Genomic DNA, 20,776 nt, shown 5'->3' with positions numbered 1-20,776 from the left:
CGAATAATATAGGTTGCATATATAATATAGATTATATATATTTATAAATTATAATAATTGTTTTATCATTTAAATACTGTCCCTGTCTGTTTTAGCCAGAATTCCAAGATGGATTTCCAAAATTCCTGTCTCCTAGTTATTCAGCTGAACACTAATCTAGGTACTGCTGTAATAGATTTTTTAAGTTGTAAAGTCCCAAATCAATTGACTCTAAGATATAGAGGATATATGGGTAGGCTTGACCTAATCACATGAGCCCTTTTAAAGGCAGGATTTTTTTCTAGCTGGTAGCAGAAGGTGAAGCCAGAGAGATTTGAAGCATGAAAAAAATTTTGATGCACCATTGCTGGCCTTGAAAATGGAGAGGGTGCCATGCAAGGACTAGAGAGTTGCCTCTAAGAGCTAAGAAGACCCCCAGCCAACAGCCAGCATAGTAATGACAACCTCAGTCCCACAGCTGCGGGGAACTGAATTCTGCCAACAACCTGAGTGAGTGTGGCTGCAGATTCCTCCCCAGAGCCTCCAGATAAAAACTGTCCCTCTCCCACAAGGCCACTGCCTTGGTTTCTGCCTTGTAGAGACCCTAACCAGAGAATTCAGTCAAGCCCCTGCCAGACTTTTGACCTCTGGGTCTCTGAGCTAATAAATGAGTGGTAAGCCACTAACTTTGTGGAAATTTTTTACATAGAAATAGGTAATAATCCACTATCCTTCCATAATCTTATATGTCAGGCTTCTTTTATATCTAACATTTTCATGCAGCTTTGTACAACATTCAAAATCTGATTCACACGAAGAAACAGCAAAGCCCCCAGGTGAACATCAGGAACGGTCTGTTGACTATTCTGAAGATCATTTGTTAAGTTACAATGAGCTATAATAAGAAAATGACTCACTTGGCTTCAGTAACAAGCCTAAATAGAAGAATCAGCAGAACCATCTAACTAAATGACTCTAACAATCATTTTCAAGACTGGGTTGCATATTAGGAAGTTTTAGCAGAGGTCTCTGCTGAAGTTAAATGCTTAATTTTAGAATAACCAATTTTCCAATAAAAGCAAGTGATTGCGAAAACAAAGAGGCAGAACTATACTGGATGATTCCATGGAAACACACAAGTAGATTCCTACCTACAGACATGCAAAAGTAGGCTTTAACATTCTGCTACCCAGCATATCTCAACATTGCTCAGCTGTGCTTACCTTTCCCCAACTTTCTGCCTTCCTCTCCACAGAATAAATATAATCGGAGGATGAAGAAGTTGGTGGTCTGCAGGGACCACAGAGACGGTGCATTAATGAGAATTGCACCAGGAAAGCAGTACTGCGCTGTCTCCACTCAGAGTCTGGAAGTGTCTCAGCATGATTCTTCAATTAAAAATTAATCAAGTGAATAAGGCCCTGCAATACAAAACAGCAAACGAAAGTTAAACATCTCCCCAGGGAAAAGCTGACAAGTCATAAAAAATTAAAACATAAAACTGAATATTTACAAATATCATTTACAAACTTAAGATTGTTAATGACTCATACCCATGGCAAGATCACAAGTCCTCAGGGAGCTTCAAGACTTTTCAGGGATCAAGCAAGCTTCTCTTGCTAGAGTGTGCACCAGAACCACCACCTGGGGGTTCGTGGGGGCAGATGCTGAAACACAGTCTCTCAGAACACACCCCCTGTGGTGCTGACTCAGAAGGTCTGAGAAGCAGAAGGCCTGGCATCAGTAATTGAGATAAGTAACCTGAAGGGATTCTGATGGGCATCTAACCTGGACAGCACTGGCAGCGCCAGTTTCCTCACCATTGTCTCACAAGTCTGGAGTCCTCACAATGCAACACTCTGGCTATTGTTCTGCTGCTTATTTGGGACCTACACTGTATTTTTAAATTATTCAGGCACTTTGCAATTTTCTTTCACCTTTACTAATGAGATCATCCTAAGCAGAACTAACTTGAGAATAAATATCAGTGAGTAAAGTTTTTCCCATTGCTATTTCCTCCATTCATTTATTAATTCAACAGATAATGAGAAGCTATTATATGCCAAACACTGGAAAAGGTCCTGGAGGTTTAATGACAAATAAGTAAGAAATAGGCCCTACTCTCAGGGTGTTCCCAGCATAATGTCATTAGTAAGCAAGTATAATACAATATAGTGAGTGGTGGGAGGGGAAAAATACAAGGAGCAGAAAGAGTGTTCCTGGCAGTAGGAACAGCATGTACAAAACAGAGTTAAGAAGGAGACTTAGTATGGTGGGGTGGAGTGTGTCTGTCTGAGAGTGTGTGTCTGGTGTGTGCATGAGCACTATGGGTGTTAGAGGGAATAACGAAAGATGAGATCGAAGAGAAAGTAGGGGCCAAATTACTCCTCCTTCAAGGTAATCTCATTTGGCAAAGCCATCTTGGTTAACTCAACAAGAGCCATTATCCAATGGACTCTATTCACAGGAATACAAAGCTAATATGGCTGCATAAGATGTGTTTTTAAGATTCAGAATCTTCTAACAGCTTAACACTTCCTGATACAGCAGTTCCTGTGTAAATTTAAGATGTATGACTTTTTTTCTTTTTCCCATTTGCGTGACGGTTTCAGGAGAGGTTGGTACAGTAGACAGTGATCTGTAAAGACAAGTATTGTGTACTTTGGCATGCTACCAATATTGTCATGCTTCTAACTCACAGTATTCATAGACTTCATAAGTCATGGTTCAACGGTCCACCCAAGGCAACGATCTCTTCTAAGTTTTACACATTCTTTTGGGAGGGAAACATCAGATAGAACCTCAATTCCCTTTGAGTGGCTTGTCCCAAATTTAGGAAGCCAAGCTCATCCAGTTCAAGATACAGCTTTTCTGAACTGGAATGAAGATTTGAGCTATAGTTCTAGAAATAAATGACTTGGGTGGAAAAATGTAGGTGAGATAATCCAGTATGTACAATAGAAAGAAAAGAAAGTGTGAGAGTAAAAGAAACATTTGTCAAGAAGGAAGTAATTGGTGACATTCAAAAGAAGGAGTGATGTTATCTGGGCCAATAAAAGTTAATTGACTCCAAATGAATTGATATAGGCCATAGATATCAGCCTAGGCTGTGAGCTGGATGTATTTACTTGCTCTTCCAGAGCAAATTCACTCTTGATGCTTCTCTTCCCTACTTTGTGTTCCAGAGGCTGATGTACATGAAGTGCACCAATGGGCTGTGTTGTCTTCTGGCCTCCATATGGGTCCAGCCAATGGGAGACACTAGTAGATTAAAGTGAGCGAGAGGAGAGTGAGACTAGGTATCTGTTCTCTTGACCATGGTTGGACTCTTTCCCTCTACTAAAGACCACAACACCATCAAAAACACTCCTACAGCTGCTCTCTCTCTGGGTTTGGGTAACTTCTCCCTTGTCTTGTTGCTTCAGGCCTAGGGAGGTGATATTTCCCTACTATTGCTAGTTCTGTTGTGCTTCATCATTCCCTGCTGGTTCACTTCGACCTTGCCTACTTTCCATGCATCTTTGTAAACAGTCCTTTCATTAAGCTCTCCTCTATTTCTTGGTTTAAGTGAGTCATTTATTTTTTGTCTGCATCCTGACTGATAGAAGTTGCCACGGACTTCATGCTTCTTCCATTGACTACAGAGAGTTAGCCTGTCTGTTAAAACAGTAACTGTTGTTGTTAACAGTTACATAGAAATTACAGTTCACTAAGTGTATTTACATGTGTTATCTCTTTTTTCATTCTTTATTCATGGCTAATAAAACTCAGACCTCACTGGCTCTACTGGAGTAATAATTATACATAATGAATGTAAATGTGGATATTTACTACCAAATCCAAGTCTAAACCATATTCTTAAGAATTCCAGAACCCAAATGTTGTATAGTCTTTTTAAGCTGAAAAAATTGGAGCCTCATTATGTAAATTGTCTCTATTTCCTTCATCTGGGTTCCAAGTTCTTCAAATTAGCTAATACTTATTTTTCAAGATTTTATTTCTATTGGAAAATTTCTAAGGGCACATTGTGAGAAGAGGCAGCATTATGAATCAGAAATTAATCATCAGCTGATAGATATCTAAGACCATATTTTACAATGATAATTGAATCAATTAAGAATAGAAGTCTGACAAACCAGTTGTTTACTGCCATATAGATAGATAAATGACCATATTAACTGTTTCCCCTATTTTCAACCACTTATTTCTTCTTTATATGGACACAACCCAAATCTCTTTACTATGTCAGTAAGCAAAACCTACAGAATCATTTAAAAATGCAAAATTTTGTAATTCTAAAGAGAGAAGGGCAAAGAGTAACTATATCTATAATAAATTTGATAACCTTCATGGGATATTCAATTCCCAAAATAAGTAACTCCACAATGAGTATACACAAAATGGAGAAAAGAAATATGCAAAATGTGACCTAATTTTTGAGCATATAGTCTGTGCCTTTATGGTAAGGATATTGTTGTTGAAGTTCTTATGGTAAAATCCAGGGAGTTTGGTGGTCTTCCCTCTAAAGTAAGAGAAGGTGGATAGGACAAAGTTAGAACTCAACTTAGATTACTTTTAGCAAAGTTGGACTTTCCCCCTGGACTCCCAAACCCTATACCCAGAAAGCCAAAAAGCCTGAGTCATTGGATATCAAAAAATGAGATTTCTAATTTACAATAACCAAGACATAGAAACAGCCTAAATGTCTATCAACAGATGAATGGATAAAGAAGATGTGGTGTGTATATACAATGGAATACTACTCAGCCATAAGAAAAGAATGAAATAATGCTATCTGCAGCAACATGGATGGACCTGGAGATTATCATACTAAGTGAAGTAAGTCAGAAAGAGAAAGACAAATACCATATGATATCACTTAAATGTGGAATCTAAAATATGACACAAATGAACTTATCTATGAAACAGAAGCAGACTCACAGACATAAAGAACAGACTTGTGGTTCCGAGGGGGAGGAATGGGGTGGGGGGGGATGGAGTGGGAGTTTGGGTTTAGTAGATGCAAACTATCATATACAGAATGGATAAACAACAAGGTCCTACTGTATAACACAGGGAACTATATTCAATATCCTGTGATAAACCATAATGGAAAAGAATGTATATATATGTACAACTGAATCATTTTGCTGTACAGTAGAAATTAACACAACATTGTAAGTCAACTACACTTCAATAAAATTAATTTTTTTAAGTGAGGTTTCTAAAATCCATGTTTACTTCTGATATATGTGTATCAAATATAAAATAATCCCCCCAGCTGAAAAATTGCACACAAGACCCTATCTCCTTTCAGGAGAGAAAACATCATCAGTTGAAGGTATATTCCAGATGTAAAAGAATGAAATCTATGACCTGAATATATGACTTAGAATACTCAGAACTTCAACTTAAGTGGCTTGCCCCAAATTTAGCAAGCCAAACTTAGATTGTTCAAGATAAAGCTTTTCTAACCAAGCTTATCCAGTTTGAGATAAAGCTATTCTAAACCAGAATGATTTGAGCTACAGTTCTAGAAAGAAATAATTTGAGGGTGGAGAGAAGAGCTGAAGGAAGTCATACAATATATACACACACTGTGTACAATAGAAAGAAGAGAAGGTATGAGAGTAAAAGAAACATTTGATTTTTCAATAAGGAAGTAATTGGTGACATTCAAGGGTGCAGCTTAGAAGGGGGATAGTCATGTACCAAACTGTCACAATGAGAGGACAGAAAGGAAATGAAGGTAGTAATCACAGTCCACAAAAAGAAGAAATAAGTGGTTGAAAAAGGGAAAACAATTGCTATGGTAGTTGATCTATCTACATAACACTATAAGCTGGTTTGGCAGATTTTTATTCTTAATTGATTTATCATAATAAAATATGGTCTTAGATATATCTACCTGCTCATGATTAATTTCCAATCATTCAGAAAGTTTGCTTATGAAAAGGAAAGAGCCCGTCCTGGTGCTTCTCTGTACCCCTAGGACTTAGCAGCTAATGCCTGGTAAATGGATGCCCAGACCTTGTTCTCAAGTCAATCACTAATTCAACCAGTGATAGAAAGGGCTCAAGACCAAGGGAAGGTCTCTTCATGTTAGAAGAGAGCTGTGTATTTTTGAAGGCAAAGCAGATGAAGTCAATGAAGGGAAGAAATTGATCATGTTAAAAGAAAGAACTTGATTAAAGAGAGACTTGGAAAAAATTCTCAGTGGTGAAGGTCAAAGATGGTACAAGAGCCTTCCTCACTGTTTCTAGGAATTGTTTCCATGCTTACTTTCCTCACTCCCATCAATCTTCCTTTCCCCTCAACTTCCTGGTCATTCCTTTTCATTTCTCCTTTTCATCTACTTTCTGCTTCACCTTACTTCTCTCTCTCCCAACCAGCTGTAATATAGAAGTAAAATAAAAATAATAATGTTCACTTTTGTAAAATTATATTGTTTTATGACTGTTCTTAAGCTAAAAGTAGATGAATTGAATGTTTTATATTTATCTCTTTCCTAGCTCTAGAATAAATAGCTTTCCTTTAGATAAAAGACAATATAAGAAAAACCTCACCTTAACTTAGACTCTTGGAAAAAGAATTTGATTTTTGGTAGAAAGGGGGTAGTTTGTGACAGGAAGCATTATGATATAGTTTAAAACATGGTCTCCAGGGTTAAGCAGAGCAAAGTTGAAATCACAAATCCACCACTTACTGGCTGGGGGATTTGGGCAAATTTCCTCATCTATGAAGTGGTGCTGTTATCTTCCTCTATAAGAGTGGTTCTATAGTCATAAATGCAGGAATGGATTTAGCCTAGTACCCAGCACACAGTAAACACTCAGTAATGGTAGCTATTGCCATTATTAGCTGCTTTGCACGTCCTAAACTCTCTGAAGAGATGAATTAAACCAAGAAAATATTCTTCTAGACATTTAGCTTTCTATGGCCCCAGTTTGTACTGGTAAATTTACCAATACCATAATTCTCATTATCCTTCTCTAAGGTCAAAAACAAGAAGAAAAGAGAAAAATGAACTCAAATCCTATCTCCTGCTAAAATGCACAGAATTAACTATGGATTGCAGCCAACTGCCCCAAGCTGTAGCAGTGCTGAAAAAGCAAAAGCTGCTTGTGTTTATTTGACAGTTCAAGAGACAAATAAGCATATCAATTTTAATTTAACTTCCCAAGTTCACAAGCTGTCAGTCAAGATAATTGTTATGCCAATTATCTGGTACTAAATATTGTTATGATTTCTGATATCAAATTTATAGTAAAACACTGTCTTAAGAGTGACATTTCAGTGGAAAATTCCCAGTACTTTCCCTCTGCAATCTGGGCTGGTAAGGTTTAATTAAAACAGCCAAATTACAAACCGCCTCAGAAGGTTTTGTAACAAAATTGCTGGCTGGCCTTTAGTGATAATGGTGTTACAGATCACTGCTTTCTGTCACATGGGTTTGCTTAGATAGGAAAGGATTGGTCATCGATTAGAATAGAAGCCAAGACTTTTTATTGCTGTCATTTCTGCTGCTTTTACTGACAATGAAAGTAGGAGATTTAAAGTTTCAGTTGTTCTCATAAATATGCCCAATCATGGAAAAGCAAAGGGAAGGACTGCTACTTTAAAGTTCAGGTATCTGAAAATCTACTGAAGGCTAAATAATATAAAAGCTTAAGGACTTCGTATTCTATTCCAAACACTAACAGAAAAACACAGTGTGGTCTGGGCTCAGGCAAGTCACTGTTGAGCCATCCTGCCCCTGTCTGCCTCTGCAGCTTACTCCCAAGCGCTTACAGAAGAGGAAGAGGCCAGCCGGTGCTTCAGGACTGTTGGGTGAGGATGTAAATAGGACATCAAGGGACTTCCCTGGCGGTCCAGTGGTTGGGACTGTGCACTTCCAATGCAAGGGGCTTGGGTTTGGCCCCTGGTTGGGGAACTGGGATCCTGCATGCTGTGCAGTGCAGATGAATAAATAAATTAATTAAATTAAATTAACTACTGGTTCTCAAACATTTTTTTAAAAAAAGAATGTATATTGAATTTAAAAAATATCAAGCTTCTTGCTTCAGCAACATCTTGTTCCCCTGTGAACGCTCTGGAACTTTAGAGCCAGAGAAGCCTATCTAAGGATACTGTGAATTATTCCTCTCATCCTAGTGAAGTTAGCTTGCAATCTTGCTAATTAATATCTATTCTTCAGCACCTTTCTTTACTGTTCTTCACACACCTCTGTGTAAGTCTTTCAAGGTTTCCATCCACTTTTTCAAACTAGTCTCAGTCCTCTTCTTTCCTAACCTGCTCAGACTAGCTGCCGAGACATCAACAAAATAGTCCAACTCCACCCTTCTTTATTTCTCTAGGCATAATGCTAGCATCTTACTACAGCTCTGAAATTGTATATATTTATAAATTACATGAAGAAGCAATCTTCAATTCAGGTCAAAGTGTGAAAAATAAGCAAAAAGAAAATCACATTTATTTGTATTATAGTAAATAGATTTAATGTAACTCCTTTGGAAATATAATATCTAAAAGCTTCTACTCCCATTATTACCACTCAGGAATGTCTAACATGGCATTATATCCTTCTATTTACTCTTTATCAGGACCTCCACTCTTTCAAATCTTTAGAATTAAACTGTGAAAGAAAAATATATTGACAAAATATATTATCACACTCCTTGTTTTAAAAAATACATAAACATAACAGTGAGAATTGTCATATTGGTCTATAAAGAGAAATTTTAGTTCAAGAATCTTAAGTACTAGTGTCAAAAGTTTCACCCAGTGTCTAGTAAGAGTCCCTCAATTATTCAAGCAATACACGTGAAAAGATTTTTGATTGACAAAGGACACTAAATTACTATAAAATGTTCACCCATTAGTAAAATAGTTGCCCATTTGGAGTTTCATCACCAAACCTCTTCCTATTTTACTTTCTCCTGTAGTCATAAACAGGTCACAGAGACAGCTCTGGAACTATACTGCCTGGGTTTGAACTTGTCAGTTCCTATTAACTGTGTGACTATAGGCAAGTTTCTCAACTTCTCTGACCCTCAGATTCCTCATCAGTAAAATGACGATGGATAATAATAGCACCAATAATATAGAGCACTTGTGGAGATTAAATGGGTTAATATATGTAATGCACTAGAACTCTGCCAGGCACTAACTAAGCACTCCATCAGGACTAGCCTGATACTCTAGGATGTGAGTGCCATAAGGGTAGGAACTTGGGCTCCACTGTGTCTGTACCTGCAGTCCTGGGACAGTGCCCAGCACAAAGTATGTGCTCAATAAATATTTGCTAAATGAACAAACCAGAACATTCAACTATAAAAATAGGTTACAAAACCACTTTCCTTCATCACTTTTCATTTGTTCACTTAATATTTATTAAACACCTATTGTGTACATTTCCTCAATACATTTCTGTTAATGAAATCCATACAAACAAGGAAAGAAAGTAATGGGAATATGGGCTCTGCCAACAACAGGTAATATGACTAATTATAAATTCTGCCAGCATCTATTAATTCTGTAAGAAAACTTGGTGTTTAAGCAATTTCTTATGGCTTCGAGTTGTAGACCTAATTAACTCAAATTTTTAAAAAATGTATTGAATGTTTTCATTCACAGTAACTACAACCTAAATGCATTTCCCCTCTATTCGTCCTTGAAATACACTTGTAACAGTTAATTCTTTCATAAGATTTCCCCCAGTTTTGTTGAGAAATAATTGACGTACATCAGTGTATAAACTTAAGGTATACAGAAGGATGGTTTGATTTATGTATATTCTGTAATGATTACCACAATAGATTCAGTTAACATCCATCTTCTCATATACAAAAAATACAAAGAAAAGAAAGAAGGAAAGAAAAAAGGAAAAATTTTCTCTTTGTGATGAGAATTAGGATTTACTCCCTTAATAATTTTCCTATATATCATACAGCAGTGTTAGCCATAGTCATCATGTTGTATTGGATATATCACATCCTTAGTATTTATTTATCTTATAACTGGAAGTCTGTACCTTTTGACCACCTCCTTCCTCCAATTTTTCCTCCCCTGATTCTTTACCTCTGGTAACCACAAGTCTGACTCTTTTTCTATAAGTTTGGTTTTTATTTTGTTTTGCTTTGTTTTGTTTTCTTTTTAGATTTCACATATAATTGAGATAATACAGTATTTGGCTTTCTCTGTCTGACATATTTAGCATAACTCCTTCAAGGTCCATCCAAGTTGGTGCAAATGTTAGGATTTCCTCATTTTTTATGGCTGAGTAATATTCCATTGTATTTATATACCATAACTTCTTTATACATTCATCTGTTGTTGGGCACTGAGGTTGTTTTCATGTCTTGGCTGTTGTAACTAATGCTGCTATGAACAAAAGGTTGCAGATATCTTTTTGAGTTAATGTTTTTGTTTCCTTTGGATATATTCCCAGAAGTGGAATTGCTGGATCATATGATAGCTTTTTAATTTTTCGAAGAACCTCCATACTGTTTTCCCTAGTGGCTGCATTAATTTATATTCCCACCAACAGTTCACAAGGGTTCCCGTTGCTCCACATCCTTGCCAGAACTGGTTATCTGTTGTCTTTTTGATAATGGCCATTCTAACAGGTATAAGATAATATCTTATTGTGGTTTTAATTTGCATTTCCCCAATGACTAGTGATGTTGAGCATCTTTTCATGTACCTATTATATATCTTATTTGAAGAAATGTCTATTGATGTCCTTAGTCCATTTTTTAATTTGGTTATTTGTCTTTTTGCTGTTGAAACATACCACAAGATTTTTTAGATATAGAAAATCTAGTTGGTGCACCATGATTTACGTCACTATTCGATATTTCTTCATCCATACGTAAATAAGTAAAAATTGTAATAGTATTTGCTGATCATGTACAGTGGCTTACAAAATGCACACCACTCAAAAGCCCTTAATCCTATATACCAAGTTAATTTAAATATGTGTTTTTAACTATATATAGTTTGAGCCACAGAAAAAGACTTAGAATACATCTCTCCAAACTGACTATGTTTTCTAGACATCAAAAATGTGTGGAGGAAACTTGCATAAGCCTCCTAGATAGCCTCTTCCATCAAAGGGCAGACAGCAGAAGCAAGAAGAACTACAATCCTGTAGCCTGTGGAACAAAAACCATATTCACAGAAAGATAGACAAGGTGAAAAGGCAGAGGGCTATGTACCAGATGAAGGAACAAGATAAAACCCCAGAAAAACAACTAAATGAAGTGCAGATAGGCAACCTTCCAGAAAAAAAATTCAGAATAATGATAGTGAAGATGATCCAGGACCTCAGAAAAAGAATGGAGGCAAAGATCAGGAAGATGAAAGAAATCTTTAACAAAGACCTAGAAGAATTAAAGAACAAACAAACAGAGATGAACAATACAATAACTGAAATGAAAACTACACTAGAAGGAATCAATAGCAGAATAACTGAGGCAGAAGAATGGATAAGTGACCTGGAAGACAGAATGGTGGAATTCACTGCTGCAGAACAGAATAAAGAAAAAAGAATGAAAAGACATGAAGACAGACAAAGAGACCTCTGGGACAACATTAAACACAACAACATTCGCATTATAGGGGTCCCAGAAGGAGAAGAGAGAGAGAAAGGACCTCAGAAAATATTTGAAGAGATTATAGTTGAAAACTTCCCTAACATGGGAAAGGAAAGAGTCACCCAAGTCCAGGAAGCACAGTGAGTCCCATACACGACAAATCCAAGGAGAAACACACCAACACACATTGTAATCAAATTGGCAAAAATTAAAGACAAAGAAAAATTATTGAAAGCAGCAAGGGAAAAATGACAAATAACATACAAGGGAACTCCCATAAGGTTAACAGCTGATTTCTCAGCAGAACCTCTAAAAGCCAGAAGGGAGTGGCATGATATACTTAAAGTGATGAAAGGGAAGAAACTACAACCAAGATTACTCTACCCGGCAAGGATCTCATTCAGATTCGATGGAGAAATCAAAAGCTTTACAGACAGGCAAAAGCTAAGAGAATTCAGCACCATGAAACCATTTCTACAACAAAGGCTAAAGGAACTTCTCTAAGTGGGAAACACAAGAGAAGAAAAGGACCTACAAAAACAAACACAAAACAATTAAGAAAACTGTCATAGGAACATACATATCGATAATTACCTTAAATGTGAATGGATTAAATGCTCCAACCTAAAGACACAGGCTTGCTGAATGGATACAAAAACAAGACCCATATACATGCTGTCTACAAGAGACCTACTTCAGACCTAGGGACACATACGGACTGAGAGTGAGGGGATGGAAAAATATATTCCATGCAAATGGAAATCAAAAGAAAGATGGAGTAGCAATACTCATATCAGATAAAATAGACTTTAAAATAAAGAATGTTTCAAGAGACAAGGAAGGACACTACATAATGATCAGGGGATCAAACCAAGAAGAAGATATAACAATTATAATTATATATGCACCCAACATAGGAGCACCTCAATACATAAGGCAACTGCTAACAGCTATAAAAGAGGAAATTGACAGTAACACAATAATAGTGGGGGACGTTAATACCTCACTTATGCCAATGGTCAGATCATCCAAACAGAAAATTAATAAGGAAACACAAGTTTTAAATGACACAATAGACCAGATAGATTTAATTGATATTTATAGGACATTCCATCCAAAAACAGCAGATTACACTTTCTTCTCAAGTGTGCATGGAACATTCTCCAGGATAGATCACATCTTGGGTCACAAAGCAAACTTCAGTAAATTTAAGAAAATTGAAATCATATCAAGCATCCTTCCTGACCACAACGCTATGCGATTAGAAATGAATTACAGGTTTAAAAACGTAAAAAGCACAAACACATGGAGGCTAAACAATACGTTACTAAATAACCAAGAGATCACTGAAGAAATCAAAGAGGAAATACAAAAATACCTAGAGACAAATGAAAATGAAAACACGACAATCCAAAACCTCTGGGATGCAGCAAAAGCAGTTCTAAGAGGGAAGTTTATAGCTATACAAGCCTACCTCAAGAAACAAGAAAAATCTCAAATAAACAATTTAACCTTACACCTAAAGGAACTAGAGAAAGAAGAACAAACAAAACCTAAAGTTACCAGAAGGAAACAAATAATAAAGATCAGAGCAGAGGGCTTCCCTGGTGGCACAGTGGTTGAGAGTCCACCTGCCAATGCAGGGGACGCGGGTTCGTGCCCCAGTCCGGGAAGATCCCATATGCCGTGGAGCGGCTGGGCCCATGAGCCATGGCTGCTGAGCCTGCACGTCTGGAGCCTGTGCTCTGCAAGAGGAGAGGCCACAGCAGTGAGAGGCCCGCATACTGGAAAAGAAAAAAAAAAAGAGAGATCAGAGCAGAAAAAAATGAAATAGAAACAAAGAAAACAATAGCAAAGATCAGTAAAACTAAAAGCTGGTTCTTTGGCAAGATAAACAAAATTGATCAACCATTTGCCAGACTCAAGAAAAAGAGGGAGAAGACTCAAATCAATAAAATTAGAAATGAAAACGGAGAAGTTACAACAGACACCACAGAAATACAAAGCATCCTAAGATATTACTAAAAGCAACTGTATGCCAATAAAATGGACAACCTGGAAGAAATGGACAAATTCTTAGAAAGGCATAACCTCCAACAACTGAACCAGGAAGAAATAGATAATATGAACAGACCAATCACAAGCAATGAAATTGAAACGGTGATTAAAAATCTTCCAGCAAACAAAAGTCCAGGACCAGATGGCTTCACAGATGAATTCTATCCAACATTTAGAGAAGAGCTACCACCCATCCTTCTCAAACTCTTCCAAAAAACTGCAGAGGAAGGAACACTTCCAAACTCATTCTAGGAGGCCACCATCACCCTGATACCAAAACCAGACAAAGATACTACAAAAAAAGAAAATTACAGATCAATATCACTCACAAATATAGATATAAAAATCCTCAACAAAATACTAGCAAACAGAATCCAACAATACATTAAAAGGATCATACACCATGACCAAGTGGGATTTATCCCAGAGATGCAAGGATTCATCAATATATGCAAATCAATCAATGTGATACACCATATTAACAAATTGAAGAATAAAAACCATATGATCATCTCAATAGATGCAGAAAAAGCTTTTGACTAAATTCAACACCCATTTATGATAAAAACTCTCCAGAAAGTGGGCATAGAGGGAACCTACCTCAACATAATAAAGGCCATATATGACAAACCCACAGCAAACATCATTATCAATGGTGAAAAACTGAAAGCATTTCCTCTAAGATCAGGAACAAGACAAGGATGTCCACTTTTATCATTATTATTCCACATAGTTTTGGAAGTCCTAGCCACAGCAATCGGAGAAGAAAAAGAAACAAAAGAAATACAAATTGGAAAAGAAGAAGTAAAAGTGTCACTGTTTGGAGATGACATGATACTATACATACAGAATTCTAAAGATGCCACCAGAAAACTACTAGAGCTAATCAATGAATTTGGTAAAGTTGCAGGATACAAAACTAATTCACAGAAATCTCTTGCATTCCTATACACTAATGATGAAAAATCTGAAAGAGAAATTAAGGAAACACATTTACCATTGCAACCAAAAGAATAAAATACCTAGGAATAAACCTACCTAGGGAGACAAGAGACCTGTATGCAGAAAACTATAAGACACTGATGAAAGAAATTAAAGACAATACCAACAGATGGAGAGATATACCATGTTCTTGGATTGGAAGAATCAATATTGTGAAAATGACTATACTACCCAAAGCGATCTACAGATTCAATGCAATCCCTATCAAATTACCAATAGCATTTTTTATAGAACTAGAACAAAAAATCTTAAAATTTGTATGGAGACACAAAAGACCCCAAATAGCCAAGGCATTCTTGAGGGAAAAAAACAGAGCTGGAGGAGTCAGACTCCCTAACTTCAGACTATACTATAAAGCTACAATAATCAAGACAATATGGTAATGGCACAAAAACAGAAACATAGATCAATGGAACAAGATAGAAAGCCCAGAGATAAACCCACACTCCTATGGTCAGCTAATCTATGGCAAAGGAGGCAAGGATATACAATGGAGAAAAGACAGTCTCTTCAATAGTGGTGCTGGGAAAACTGGACAGCTACATGTAAAAGAATGAAATTAGAACATTGCCTAACACCATACACTAAAAAAAACTCAAACTAGATTTGAGACCTAATTGTAAGACCGGACACTATAAAACTCTTAGAGGAAAATATAGGAAGAGCACCCTTTGACATAAATCACAGCAAGATCTTTTTTGATCCCCCTCCTAGAGTAATGGAAATAAAAATAAAAATAAACAAATGGGACCTAATGAAACTTCAAAGCTTTTGCACAGCAAAGGAAACCATAAACAAGATGAAAAGACAACCCTCAGAATGGGCCAAAATATTTGCAAATGAATCAACGGACAAAGGATTAATCTCCAAAATATATAAACAGCTTATGCAGCTCAGTATTAAAAAAACAAACAACCGAATCAAAAAATGGGCAGAAGACCTAAATAGACATTTCTCCAGAGAAGAGATACAGATGGCCAAGAAGCACATGAAAAGCTGCTCAACATCACTAATTATTAGAGAAATGCAAATCAAAACCACAGTGAGGTATCACCTCACACCAGTTAGAAGGGGCATCATCAGAAAATCTACAAACAACAAATGCTGGAGAGGGTGTGGAGAAAAGGGAACTGTTTTGCACTGTTGGTGGGAATATAAATTGATACAGCCACTATGGAGAACAGTACAGAGGTTCCTTAAAAAACTACAAATAGAACTACCATATGACCCAGCAATCCCACTACTGGGCATATACCCTGAGAAAACCATAATTCAAAAAGAGACATGTACCAAAATGTTCATTGCAGCTCTATTCACAATAGCCCGGAGCTGGAAACAACCTAAGTGTCCATCATCGGATGAATGGATAAAGAAGATGTGGCACATATATACAATGGAATATTACTCAGCCATAAAAAGAAACGAAACTGAGCTATTTGTAATGAGGTGGATAGACCTAGAGTCTGTCATACAGAGTGAAGTTAGTCAGAAAGAGAAAGACAAATACCGTATGCTAACACATATATACGGAATTTAAAAAAAAAAATGTCATGAAGAACCTAGGGGCAAAACGGGAATGAAGACGCAGACCTACTTGAGAATGGACTTGAGGATATGGGGAGGGGGAAGGGTGGGCTGTGACAAGGCGAAAGAGAGGCATGGACGTGTATACACTACCAAACGTAAGGTAGATAGATAGTGGGAAGCAGCCGCAGAGCACAGGGAGATCAGCTCGGTGCTTTGTGACCGCCTGGAGGGGTGGGATGGGGAGGGTGGGAGGGAGGGAGATGCATGAGGGAAGGGATGTGGGAACAGATGTATATGTATGACTGATTCACTTTGTTATAAAGCAGAAACTAATTTAAAAAATAAATAAATAAACTTAAAAAAAAATGGATTTAAAAAAAAAAAAAAAAAAAACTAAAAATAGAATTACCATATGATCCAGCAATCCCACTACTGGGCATATATCCAGAGAAAACCGTATTTAAAAGGACTCATGCACCCCAATGTTCATTGCAGCACTATTTACAATAACCAGGTCATGGAAGCAACCTAAGTGCCCATCGACAGACGAATGGAAAAAGAAGATGTGGTACATATGTACAATGGAATATTACTCAGCAGTGAAAAGGAAACAAATTGGGTCATTTGCTGAGACATGGATGGATCTAGACCCTGTCATACAGAGTGAAGTAAGTCAGAAAGAGAAAAACAAATATTGTATATTAATGCATGTATGTGGAACCTAGAAAAATGGTACAGATGAACCAGTTTGCAGAGCAGAAATTGAGACACAGATGTAGAGAACAAACGTATGGACACCAAGCGGGGAAAGCGGCAGGGGGATGGGGGTGGTGGTGTGATGAATTGGGATATTGGGATTGACATGTATACACTGATGTGTATAAAATTGATGACTAATAAGAACCTGCTGTATAAAAAAAAATGTGTGAATAATTTGTTATTACTCACTCATTATAGAAAATATTTCTTGAGCACTCACAATGAGCCAGGCCCTCTGTTACATATAGGGAATAAAAGACGATCTAGCTCATATTATAGAGATCGTTTTATATTTCTATTCCAAATTTTATTATTTTAGCTTTTAAGATTATACAATTTGATTTACCTTCATTGTCCTAAGAACAGTAAAATAAAACCTTATCTGAAAACTTCAGTTTATCGGCTGGTTGGGCCGTCAGGGCCGTGAAGGTAGGATTGCTAGTCCTGGGCGGCGAGTTCCCTGCCTCCAGCTGTCCGCAGTCAGAGCATGGCCCCCTGACCGAGGACCCCCGGCCGGCTTGCTTAGAGAAGACGTGGTTCCCCAGCACTTGAGCTGGGGCATCCCTGCCCACTCCCCCTCTGTCGCTGGAGAACCGCTGCGCTGAGCAGCTGGGAGAAGCAGGCCAGAGCCTTCTAGGGCCTCAGGCCTGGGCACCCGTGGAGGATGAGCTGGCTGTTTCCCTGACCAACAGCGCCTCCTCCCCCGCGGTGGGCACCCCCCGGTGGTCTCCCCAGCCTCCAAAAGCAGAAGCGGCACCTGATCGAGTCCCTCTGGAGCGCACACTCCAGTGTAGCTGAAATACAGAAAGATGTGGAATACAGGTTGCCATTCTCCGTAAACACCCTGACAATTAGCATTAATACATTGCTTCCTCCACAATTTCCTCAGGAAAAACCAGTGATCGGTGTTTATCCACCAATACGACATCACTTAGTGGATAAACAAGGAGTGTATGTTACCTCTCCATTAGGAAAAAATTTTTACAATGCACTCAGATCTTGGGAAGGTTATTCAGAGTCTATTGGATGAGTTTTGGAAGAATCCTCCAATTTCAGTTCCTCCTTCAACAGCATTCCCATACCTGCACAGTAACCCAGGTAGGATTCCTCCTTATGCTTCTCAGGGTTTTCCATTTCTTCCTCCATATTCCCCACAAGAAGCTACCAGGACTATCAGTTCTTTATCTATTGCTGACACTGTTTCTTCTTCAATGACAAGTTATACAACAGCCCAACCCGCTCTGCTGCTCCTTCATTTGGTGTCCTTTCAAATCTGCCTCTGCCTGTTCCCACAACAGACACTTCAGCACCGATAAGCCAAAATGCTTTGGGTTACAAGATGCCTGATATCCCTGATGCATTTCCACAACTCTCACAACTAAGTGTGTCACAACTTACAGATATGAATGAACAAGAGGAGGTATTACTAGAACAGTTTCTGACTTTGCCTCAACTAAAACAAATTATTACTGACAAAGATGACTTAGTAAAAAGTATTGAGGAGCTAGCAAGAAAAAAATCTCCTTTTGGAGCCCAGCTTGGAAGCCAAAAGGCAAACTGTTTTAGATGAGTATGAATTACTTACACAAATGAAATCAACTTTTGAAAAGAAGATGCAAAGGCAGCATGAACTTAGCGAGAGCTGTAGTGCGAGTGCCCGATAGGCAAGATTGAAAGTAGCTGCACATGAAGCTGAGGAGGAATCTGCTAATATTGCAGAAGATTTCTTGGAGGGAAAAACTGACATAGATGATTTTCTCAGTAGCTTCATGGAAAAGAGAACAATTTGCCACTGCAGAAGAGCCAAGGGAGAGAAACTTCAACAAGTGATAGCAATGCACAGCCAACTTCATGCTACACTATAGATTTTACTGAAAACATGAACTGCCAAGAGAGGAATGGGACACAAAACTAAGCACATTTATATTTATGATTTGAAAGTTTCATCACAGTGGCTGAATTCATAGATAAACTATATAGATTGTATACAGAACTGAGACTAATTTTGTACAGATTAGAATGATTGCTATGATCTTTGCTTTGAGAAATTTTTCTGCACTATTTGCACTAAAAATGTTTATTTATTGTTGATAAATCCTATCATATTCAAGTTCCACTGCTGTTCATCTCTTACTCTTGATTAATTACCTATGCATGTAATTTTAGCTAGTTTCAATATTTTATAAAATTACTTCATTTAAATTTGTAATTTTAATTTGAAACTGCCTCATTGCTTTATCAAGAATGGTTTATATTTTTTCCTCTCAACGTTTTTTGAAAAACTACTATTTCAACTGTAGAAAAACTCTTATTCTTTCTGTTTCTTTCTGGATGATAAAACTTTCAAAAATAATTTGTTTTTAAATATTCACAGTGTCAGGAAACACCAAACCTGCCAATGTGCCATCTCAAGGAAGTAACTTTTAATACATACAATAAATCAAAAGAATAAACCAGCTGTTTTTACAAACAAAAACAAAAACAAAACAAAACAAAAATACTTCAATTTATCCAACCATCTATGAATCGTTTCAAATCATTTGAAATTATCACAAGCCAAAGGAAACTATTAGTTTCAGTAACTCACAAGCCTGAATATCTGTGTCAAAATAGTCTCTTACAATAGAGTTATTGCCTATTTTTATATTTATGGATTTGAGAGAAAAGAAAAACTTAAAATTGATTAACTGTAATAAATATACACTAACTGGAGGGCGCATGTGGGGCTTATAGCATGAGGACCTAGAGTCACATTGCTGACTGGCAGGGGAGTGAAGTAGGACTGTGGTTCTTAGAAAATGTTTGAGTTCTTTAGTAAATAAGTAACCATTTGTCATTAACATATTCATCGGTACTATTCAAAAACTCTATGGTTTTCCAAATGTTTTTGAAAATAGCTTATTGGACTAAAGGACCTCATTCAAATAAGCTATTCATTTCCTTTGTTTATATGATTAATATTCATATCAAACACATTTTTCTTAATGCAAAGACATAAAAATTCTGACTACAGGTCAGAATTATCATCGATTCCAATGAAGTCTGTTAATGAGGTATTTGTTTTTGTGCAGAGTACTATTCAAACCATTAATGTACATCCCAAGTAGTTCATGGAGGCTTTTTTATTATGCAATCAAGCATATTCATAGGGACAACATGCCCTTGTCTGTTAACCATGTCTCTTTGTTTATTTGCTCATTGATTTATGAAGTGCAGTACATTGAAAAGGCTCTCTTAGGAATTATGGGAAATTACTAAGGTTCCTCTGCATAGTATTTCTCATTATACTCCAACAAGAGTTCACAGAGAACTCGATTATGTAAACTAAAAGTTAACATTTGTGCCCAAGTGATGAGAAAAATCTTGGTAAATCCAGTCTGAATTTCAATTAATTCAGAGAAAAAGAAACTCACTCAATGTTTGATTGATCATGTAGACCAGTGGTTGGTAATCTTTTGGAGTTCCGAAGACTGCTTTGACAATTTAGTGAAAGTTATAGATTCTCCCTCCCCAAAATCTGGACCAGGTGAAGAACTTATGGTGGAGAAAAAGAAACAATGATTTTTCACTTATCAACCAGTGATATTGTATGTTATTAGATAGTCTCCTACTGCCAATGCCTTATCATTTTCTGAGTTCTAACGGTTTCTACCAGTATATTTATTAAACAAGTTCTACTGAACCACAAGTTCATAATTATAACTTGAAAATAAGTTCATGCCCCAGAGATTTGCTTTACTCCTACTCTTACCTAAAAGCCTCCACAATTCAGCATAGCAAGTACAGAAAGGTAAGGTTCCTAAGATATCTTACCACTGAGATAAGTATTGAGACCCTTTGGCCCTCTCGGGGTA

General features: G+C 37.1%; 1 pseudogene across 1 annotated transcript; it reads left to right on the top strand.

Annotated features, from left to right (window-relative positions):
* Positions 1-17,586: 17,586 nt before the first annotated feature.
* Positions 17,587-18,836, top strand: LOC308623076 (vacuolar protein sorting-associated protein 37A-like; annotated as a pseudogene). The gene has a single exon. The product of its transcript is annotated as a vacuolar protein sorting-associated protein 37A-like (transcript).
* The last annotated feature ends 1,940 nt before the right edge of the window (positions 18,837-20,776 follow it).

The sequence above is a fragment of the Mesoplodon bidens genome (assembly GCF_964165515.1).
Source record: "Mesoplodon bidens genome assembly, chromosome: 9".
Taxonomy (NCBI): Eukaryota; Metazoa; Chordata; class Mammalia; order Artiodactyla; family Ziphiidae; genus Mesoplodon; species Mesoplodon bidens.
Note: the sequence above shows the minus strand (reverse complement) of the source record. Positions and strands in the feature narration are given on the sequence as shown.